The sequence below is a fragment of the Elaeis guineensis genome, chromosome 14 (genome assembly GCF_000442705.2).
Source record: "Elaeis guineensis isolate ETL-2024a chromosome 14, EG11, whole genome shotgun sequence".
Classification (NCBI taxonomy): domain Eukaryota; kingdom Viridiplantae; phylum Streptophyta; class Magnoliopsida; order Arecales; family Arecaceae; genus Elaeis; species Elaeis guineensis.
In genome coordinates, this window is record NC_026006.2 from 21,846,246 (window position 1) to 21,856,512 (window position 10,267).

A 10,267-nucleotide genomic window follows, 5' to 3' on the forward strand; every position below is an offset into this window, starting at 1 on the left:
ATCAGAGCAATAGATATGAGAATGTATATCTCTTTTTTTTTTGTCTTGATGTTAAAGTAAGAGTGAGACAATTAGAGCAAGAATCAAAAAAAAATGAATGTATCGAGTCAATTTGGTATTGTGCAAAAGTAAGATTAGTAAAGCATTTAAGATAAATAGGTTGATCAAAATAATTTTTCAAATAGTATCAAAATGAATATAGAAATGGATGTATCAAAGTTTAAAAAAAATTGTGAATCAATATCAAAGCTGTTTTTTTTAAAAAAAATAGGTGAAACATTATTAGAGCTTTTACTATTTAGTATAGAATACTGTATCAGAGTAAAAATTGTTAAAAAGCTTAAAAAGAACAAAAGATTTTCAAAAGATTTTAAGAACTACACCATTTTCACACTTTATCATTATTTCTCCCTCAAAAGCATGATTTTCTCCATTTACCTTTATTTCTCTCCCTTTATCATTATTATGTATATATTTTTTGTTCCATTATTTCTCTTCCTTTTTGACATCATCAAAAAGAATAAACTAGAAGAGTAGGATGTTCATGGTGTTAAGTCAAGTATCAAGAAAATAGAGCATGGTACCACATTCATCCATCCAACAAGAAATGATACTAAGCATTCATTCATCCAAAGAGACATAATAAACATTCATACAACCAAAGGGATATGATAATAAACATTCATCCAAAGAGATGAGTAAAAAGAAAACAACCTTATTTATATACACCAAAATTGAGGTTACAAGAGTCATAAAGAGCATAAAGCTCTCATACATCCAATCTATAAAATATAACTTAGTAATCTAATACAAAATAAAGTCAGAGAGACTGGGCATCGAGCACAAGATCCAGATAGCTGAATTCATGATCAGCCTCATCCACGATCGAAGGGTCTAAACCGAGAGGAAGATGCTGGAGGGTAGAAAGCAATAGGCTGAACAAAGGCTAGCTCACTAGATGCAAAGGGCCTAGACTAAAGCTGAGTCCTGATGGCATCAAGCTGAGACAAGATCCCCCTCACAGTAATTTGGAGTCCATTAAGATCAGCAGATAGGAAGTCTCTGGAGTCTTTGATGTCTGTCTGAAGCAACTCAAGAGAGGAACGAAGCTGACTGTGAAGTCTCTCTATCTCTTGAGCCAGATCATCCATCTATGGTGCAGAAGAAGTCGATGTGCCCACGTCAGTAGAGAGAGAAGCTACTACCTGTCTGATCACTCTCTCCAAATCAAAGATCCTGCCACTGAATCTCAGAATGGAGCTCTCCACACTCTGCAATCTGATACTCAAGTCCGATAACAGCTCCATCAATGAAGAAATGTGTGGGACAATAGATGAATCCAATGATGGAGCAGAGAAGGCAGTGGAAGAAGCTGGCTGCTGTGGCTGCTGCTGCTACTGTTGTACCTGCTGTAGAATCTGCTTTTGGTACAGCTGAAATTGATGAGACTGAAGAAGTTGATCCTGAAATCACTGTAGCTGAACTGATAAAATTTTTGCCACTCTCTCAGCTAGCTGTCCCATATCAACATCCCTCAAACTGAAAGTAGACATGGTATGACTAGATGGGGGGACTCTAATCGAGGGTCCTATCTTAGGCTCTGAAATATAGTGAACAATTGGACTTGGTCTGGGTATGGAAGAAGATGGACCCTCTCCCTCAACATGGTCCTCATCCTCATCACTATCCTCCTCTACAGCACGACTCTTGGTCCACCGACTATCCACTCTCACAAATCCCATCCTTCTAAGAGAGTGGTTGTTGTAGGTGTCAGTGTATGATAGCCTACAAACAGCCTCTCCATCAAAACTGACTCCATCCTTTCTAAAGATAACTGTGAGTGCCATACCATAGGGCAAGGGAGCCTTGGACCTGCTCAAGGCATCCCTCATAGCATCAAACATAAAAAATGGAAGGTTCAGAGGAGACTCTGAAACAACATGGTGCATAAGATATATGTCTCTCTCCGTCATCAGATTATATCTTCCCCCTCTAGGGAAGAAAATTTTGAAAACCATATGGTGGAGCAGTCTCATCTCCACACTCAGATCCTTAGCTTCAATTTTTAGAAAACTTTCCACATCATCCCTTCCAAGTATGGTCCTAAGTTCAACTTCTTTCTTAGGCAGTTCATCCAAACAACTACCTTCACAGGATATTTGAAGCAATCTACCTAGTTTTGGAGTATTTAAAATGATCTGAACACCCTTAACAGAAGATTTTAAGACTCCCTCAGAGAAAATCAGATTGGAATAAAATTCCTTCACCAAATCTATGTAAACTAGTTCGGATAAACTCAAAAAGAATTTCAACCTTACCGAATCATCTTCTCCCCATTAGAAAATCCATCTTGCCTTAAGAACTTGAAATCTACATTCCTACCCAATGCAACTTTTCTAGCAGACAAGGGGATCTTACTTGGTGTCACAGGAGGTGAAGCATGAGGTGGCTCTTGAGCAATCTTCTTCCTTCTTTCCTCTACCTCCAGGGATCTCACGGACTTCCTCCTTTATGGCGTCCTCATCTTGGGGGCCATGATGCAAGAGAAAGGTGGAAAAAGATCTTGAGAGTGGAGAAGGGTTGGATTGAACTGAAATCAAAGAGGAGAAGTCAATTTTCAAGAGGTTTCCCGCGGATTTGATGGCTAGGGTTTGAATATTTAGGGAAAACAAAAAATGAGCCGTGAGAACCAAGGATTTGAGAAGAATGAGTTTTGGTTTGGAGAAATTTTGAGGTTTTTGGGAGAGCAAGGATGTGGGTTCTTGATTGGGACAAGAGGGAGAGAAGGCTTGGAATTTGAGGTGTCCTAACTCCCTGTTCTATTGAAAAATGATCGGGTGGGCTCACTTATAAGTGACCTATCCGCATGAATGGGATGTCCCATTGGACACCCCATTCAGGACTCTTTCAGGCGATGGGAAAAATGATTTAAATAGAAGAAAAAATTAAGAAAAAAAAATCAAAAAATGGTCACATCGAGTTGAGAAGGTCATGGAGGGTCTATGTAAATTTTGATATAATTTTTGACAAAAAATTTCAACAGATAAAAATCCAAGAAGGTATCTGAATAGTATTAAAAAATTTTAAATGATTTGAAAAATCTTCAAAAAATGATAGATGGCTCCCAAAAAATAGGATAATGAAATTAAGAATTTTTAAAAAAAATTTGGGAGTGAAATTGTGATAGAAATTCAAATAGAAGGATCTAAGATGTCCAATTATCTTCTGATTTCATAAAATTTATTTTCATTAAGGGCTTTAGTGAAAATGTAAGCTAATTGATTTTCGATATTTATATATTCAAGCATTATATCATTAGTTTGAACATGTTCTCTTATAAAATAATATCTAATTTCAATATATTTTGACCTAGAGTGTTGAATTGGATTTTTGGTTAAATTGATGACACTAGTGTTATCATATTTTATGGAAATGTTTTTAAGTTCAATGCCAAAATCCATGAGCTGTTGCTTAATCCACAAAATTTGAGCACAGCAACTTTCAGTTGTAATTTATTCGGCCTCGGTCGTAGATAAGACCACTAAATTTTACTTTTTGTTAAATCAGGAGATTAAGTTTACTCCTAAAAATTGACAAGTTTTATTAGTACTTTTTCTATCAAGTTTACATCCAGCAAAGTCAGCATTTGAAAAACCTATTAAGTTCATAGATGATTATTTTGACAACCAAAGACCTAAATTTTGTGTCCCTTTTAAGTATCTAAAAGTTTTTTTAACAGCATTTAAGTGTGATTCTTTAGGATTTGATTGATATCTAGTACACATACATACACTGAACATTATATTAGGTCTACTTGCAGTCAGATATAATAAAAATCCTATCATGCTTCTATAAAGTTTTGTATCAATATTTTTACCATGCTCATCCTTTTCTAATTTACAGGAAGGGGTCGTAGGGGTACTTACAATTTTTGAGCTCTCCATTCTAAATTTCTTTAATAGCTCTCTTGTGTACTTACTTTGGGTGATGGAGATCCCTTCCTTCATTTGTTTGATCTAAAGTCCGAAGAAGAATGTGAGTTCTTCCATCATGTTCATTCGAACTCTCCCTACATAAGCTTGGTAAATTTTTGGCACAAATTTTTATTAGCAGATCCAAATATAATGTCATCAACATATATTTGTATGACTAGAATTTCTTTGTTATTTTTTTTTATAAAAAGAGTAATATCAATTTTTCTTCTTGAAAAATTATTTTCTAATAAAAACTTACTTAATCTTTCATATCAAGCTCTAGGAGCTTGTTTTAATCCATATAATGCTTTATTTAATTTATATACATGATCTAAAATTTTATAATTTTCAAAATCAGGGGGTTATTCAACATAAACCTCTTCAGCAATATAACCATTTAGAAAAGTACTCTTAACATCCATTTGAAACAATTAAAATTCATAAAGCAAGCAAAAATAAGTAGCATTCTTATAGCTTCTAGTCTAGCAACAGAAGCAAATATTTTATCAAAATCAATTTCTTCTTGTTGATTATATCCTTTAGCAACTAATCTTACTTTATTTCTTATAACATTTCCATCTTCATCTAATTTGTTTCTATATACCCATTTGGTTCCTATTATTTGGTGATTTTTAGGTCTTGCAACTAGTATCCATACATTATTTCTTTCAAATTGATTTAATTCATCTTGCAAGGCAATTATCCAACTATTATCTTTTTCAGCTTTATCTATTGTTTTAGATTCTAAGTGAGAAACAAAAGCTACATAATTGCAAACATCTCTAAGTGAAGATTTAGTTCTTACACCTTGTGCCGGATCATCAATTATTAATTCTTTAGGATGATTGTGGACATACCTCCATTCCCTTAGAAGATTATCTGTGTCTTGAGATTGCTCTTAAATATTCTGATCATTGATGTTTTCATCCATCTGATCCTTGTTTTGTTGATCCGAGTCATTTAGAATGAACTCCTTCATTCCATCTTCTATGATACCTGCATCATCAGCACCCTCTCTCTTTCTTAATGGAAGGTCATTAGTTTCATTAAAAATAATATGAATTGACTTTTTCACTACTAATGATCTTTTATTAAATACTCTAAAAGCTTTACTAGAAGTGGAGTAGCCAAGAAAGATAGCTTCATCAGATTTAGTATCAAATTTACCTAAGCTATCTTTGCTATTATTCAAAACAAAACATCGACAATCAAAAATATAAAAATAACCTACATTAGGCTTCTACCTTTCCATAGTTCATAAGGTGTTTTCTTTAAAATTGATCTTATTAAGGCACGATTTAGAATGTAACATGCTGTGTTAATTACTTTTGCTCAAAAGTACTTTGAGAGTTTGCTTTCACATAGTATGGTACGTGCCATTTCTTCTAGTGTTCTATTTTTTCTGTCAACTACTCCATTTTGTTGTGGTGTTCTAGGTGCTGAAAAATTATAATCTATACCTTTTTCATCACAAAATTTTTTAAAGTCTTTATTTTCAAATTCAGTTCCATGATCACTTCGAATGGAAATAATTTATAAATCTTTTTTATTTAAAACTTTTTGATAAAAGTTAGAGAATGTAGAAAATGCTTCATCCTTGTAAAAATAAAATCCAAATAAAATATAAAAAATTATCAATAATTATAAAATCATATCTTTTTTCTTCTAGACTAGTTATCCTTGTAGGACCAAATAAATCTATATTCAAGAGTTCTAGAGATTTAAAAGTTGAAACAATATTTTTAGATTTAAAGAAAACTCTTGTTTGTTTACTTAATTGACATGCATCATATATTTTGTCTTTATCAAAACTAATTTTTGGCAAATCAAAAATTAAATCTTTTTTAATAATTTTAGAAAGTGTGTGCATACTAATATGTACAAGCTTACGATGCCAAAGCCAACTAGTCTCATTAATTTTAGCATTCATGATCATAAGACATTGCATGCTTTGTAAAGAGAGATTATCCAAATCAATTATGTAAACATTGCCATGTCTATATCCAATGAATCTAATGCTAGCATCAGTGAGATTAGTTACAATGCATATGGATGATTCAAAATTTACTTTATAACCTTTATCACACAATTGATTAATACTTAACAGGTTATGTTTAAGACCATCTACAAGTAAAATATTTTCAATACAAGTGGACAGAGTGATACCAATGTTACCGATACCGATGATTTTTTCTTTATCATTGTCTCCAAAGGTGACCATCCCTCCATTCTTAGCTTTCAGTGTGATGAATTGTGATTCATCACCTGTCATGTGTCTTGAACATCTACTATCAAGATATCACTTCCTTTTTATTGCTTGGGATGCAAAATACACTTGCACACATGAGATCAAATTTTAACCTCAGGTACCCAAGCTAATTTGGGTTCTTTGGGGTTAATCATAATGGTTCCTTTTGGAACCCATATTTTCTTAACTTTTCTACCATTAAATTTGTTTGATGAACATGTATATGCTTTATGCCCTACCATATCACATCTAAAATAAGTAAAATTTGGCAGATTTTTTGTAGATTCATTGACAAAAATATTTTTGAAGGATTTTTATTTTTTTAGAGTGTTGTAGCCAAGTCCTGCTTTATCATATACAGTCTTTTGACTGTTAATAATCATCTGAAATTTGTTTGAACTTAAAGTAAATTTATCAACTATAGATTTTAACTTTGATATCTCTTCCTTTAGTTTTTGATTTTCTTTTATAAGAGTTTTATTTTGACTAGAGAGTTCATCTTTTTCTTTTATTAGTGATTGATTTTTTAGATCTAATTCTTCATTTTTTTTATCAATTTCTTCTTTTTCCTTGCTTAATTCATGGTTTTTTGATTTTTGATTTTTATTTTTAATTCTTAATTCTTTTAGGTCATTTAAGAGTTCATGAAAGGCTTCTAATAATTGATTATAAGTAAATTCAGGTTGAGTTTCAGATGATACCTTATTTTTGTGTGCCATAAGGCACAGATTGGCTTCTTCCTGGGTTACTTCATCAGTGGTGGAGTCGTCACTGTCACTCCATGTAGCCATCATGACCTTTTTCTTTTTGAACTTCTTTTGGCCTTTCTTGAGCTGAGGGCATTCTGATTTGAAGTGGCCAGACTTCTTGCACTCATAGCAAATTATGGGCTGCTCTTTTTCCTTCTCTTTACTTGGCTTCCTTTTAGCTGGTGGCCTTCTCTTGGTTTCTTATCTTTTTCTTCTCATGAACCGTCAGAATTTTCTAGTGATCAGGGCCAAGTTCTCATCTTCTTTACTATTGTTTGATTTTTCTAAGTTATCCTCTTCTTGAGCTGTTGACTTAAGGGCTATAGTCCTCTTTCTTTTGGTTGTCTCCTCAATGTACTGCTTCATGGTCAGTTCATGAGTCATGAGGGATCCAAGCAGTTCGTCTAATGGTAGAACATTCAAGTCTTTAGCCTCTTGGATTGCAGTGACTTTCGCTTTCCATGATCTTGGTAATGACCTGAGCATTTTTCTCATAAGATCACTATTAGAGTAACATTTGCCAAGACTTTTTAAGCCATTTATGATGTTAGTGAACTGAGTGAACATTTGAGTTATTGATTCTTCAGGTTCTATTTTAAACAGTTCATAGTTGTGTACAAGCATATTGATTTTAGATTTTTTTACTTAGTTTGTGCCTTCGTGTGTGACTTCTAGCCTATCCTAAATTTCTTTAGCAGACATGCATGTGGAAATGCGATTAAATTCATTAGCATCCAAAGCACAATATAAAATATTCATGGCTTTAGCATTGAGCTGAGCCATTTTCTTATCAAAATCATCCCATTCACCTTCTTGCTTAGGGATAGACATGCCATCAATCAATTTGGTGGGTGTGTGTGGTCCATTTATTATGACACCTCACATGTCATAGTCAAGTGCTTGAATGAAAATTTTTATCCGAGCTTTCCAATAGGTGTAGTTTGATCCATTGAAAAGTGAAGGTCAGTTTGTGGATTGCCCCTCGGATAGGAATGTGCCAAATTGGGCTGCCATGGATCTTTAGCTCTTGATGGTTAAATCAAGCAAGAACTAGAACACCGGGCTCTGATACCACTTGTTGCCCAGATATGGAGCCCAAGAGAGGGAATGAATTGGATCTTTTTGAAATTAAAAAAAAATTGAACTACTTAAGCAATGTACTAAGGTGAAGAGCGAAGTGTATCAACTTGCAATAAAAATAAAATCAAACACAAATAAGAAGTAAGTAATAAGCACAAAGAACAAGATAAGAGAGGCAAGCACAACAAACACAAAGGATTTATAGTGGTTCGGTATCAATCTTACACCTACATCCACTCCTCAAGTTCCTACTTGGAAATTCAATCCACTAAATGGATAACAATGAACTACACCATGTCAGACATCTCCGATCCTTGCCTTCCAAGCAAGAACATTTATTTTTTGGATACAAGCCAACCCTCAACACTCCGATTTAGGGTTCAGATCAATCCAAACGAGTTTTGAAATCCTCCAAAACTCAAACACCCAAAAACTGTTTGAGAAAAATAGAGTATATAAATTTTAGCACAGAAACCCCTTAAATACACATAATAAAAGCAATAGAAATACAATACTTAAGGGGTGGAAGGCCTTGCTGTACACTCTCAATGAATTCCACACTTGATTGCTGCTGGAGAGAGTGGTTGGTGAGGTGCTTAAATACTTCAATCTCTTTCTTAGGGTTGAAAATGGCTTTTCTCGGATTTTATCTTTGAGCTTGCAAAAATCTTGTGATTTTCTACTTGAATAGAGCATTTATAGTTGCCATTTATCCTTGAGAATGTCTTAGAATTGGTTTAAAGCTATTGGAGTGTGTTTAATGTACATTAAATACATCAAAAATAGACTGAAAACTAACTATTATACAACTCACCCAGAATGGGGCATCCCACTGGCATTGGGGCGTCCTAAATGGCCAAACAGAAAGTCCTGCTTTTTGTTTTGGTCTTAGGATCTTAAGGGGGCATCCCATTTATATGAGGCATCTTAAGTGGGTCGTCCCACAGCATGCCATGACCCAAAATACTGTGTGCCGGCTGCCAACAGAAGGGGATGACCCAGGTGGGTCATCCCATCATGTTCTAATTCAGTTTTTCATACATTTAAGGTTCGAAACTTATCAGAACTCATCCAAACGCTCTCAAATGAATTCAAATCAGTTTGGACACTCTCAAAAGCCTTCAAAACTTTACCAACTTGCTGAAACTTCAACTTTTGGCATATTTGATGAATCTTTTCAAACCCAATCTCTTGGACTACCTGAAACATCATAAAAATAATCTTCAAACATAGAAAACTCATTAGTAGTCTTCTCAAATGGTTTGTGATCATTAAAATCAATTCTTGGAGCAACAATCTATTTCAGAGCTATCTCGAGGATGAGCCAAAGGATAACCTATCTTTAAGAAACAGCCTAAAGGATTGGCATCAGCAATTAAAAACTAATGTTCTCCCTTCGTTCGACCTAATTCTAATTCGAACTCGAGAATAGGAGGCATATATTATGGATAGAAATTCTTTCCTCAAATAAAGCCGACATACAAAAAAGCTAAGCCCGATCCGACTTTGATGCTAACCGATCCAAGGCACTTGAGCCAATCTTATCCGACATAACGAGAAAGATTGACCTCAACCCCCACACAGATCTTCAAATCTCGTGACCATCGAAAATAGCTGATGACGAGCGGATAAGAAAGAAGATAACAAACATATCTTGATAGATAGAAGAGCAGATAACAACCATATCTCGTCCAACAAAACAGAACTAATCATCTATTCTCCTTTCCAAGCGGCATTCTCGATAAGACAGGAGGTAAGAAATATCTCTCTCTAGATAAAGCAAAAGACAATGGGCATATCTCGCCAATAAGTTCAGACTAACCACTTGATTCTTCTTCCTTCTCATGGCTCTTGAGCCTTTGTCCATAAATAAAAGCTCACAGGAGATCTCGAATGCATGAAAAATTTTCTTTCCTAAAATGCTCACTCATTCTCATCTGTTTCAGAGATCAGACTTGAGCGTTGGAAGATTTTCATCGCAATCAACTCCTATCGAAACTTATCTTATAGATCCTGCCGCTATCATCCTGCCATTGCTGACCTGCGGTCACCAACCAACTCTAATCAATCCGATTCAAGATGAATTTCTACCACAACACCCTCGATGACCAACTTACTGCAGCTTGAGAGGGGTTAGCATATGCGACAACGTAGTTCCATGCAAACCCTAATATGGATGGTGATTCTCCGGTGGATCAATAAACGAACTGCCCCAA

General features: G+C 34.6%; 1 pseudogene; it reads right to left on the reverse strand.

Moving 5' to 3' along the window:
- Nucleotides 1-1,469: 1,469 nt before the first annotated feature.
- LOC140853772 (uncharacterized) lies at nt 1,470-7,985 on the reverse strand (annotated as a pseudogene).
- Between the last annotated feature and the right edge of the window lie 2,282 nt (nt 7,986-10,267).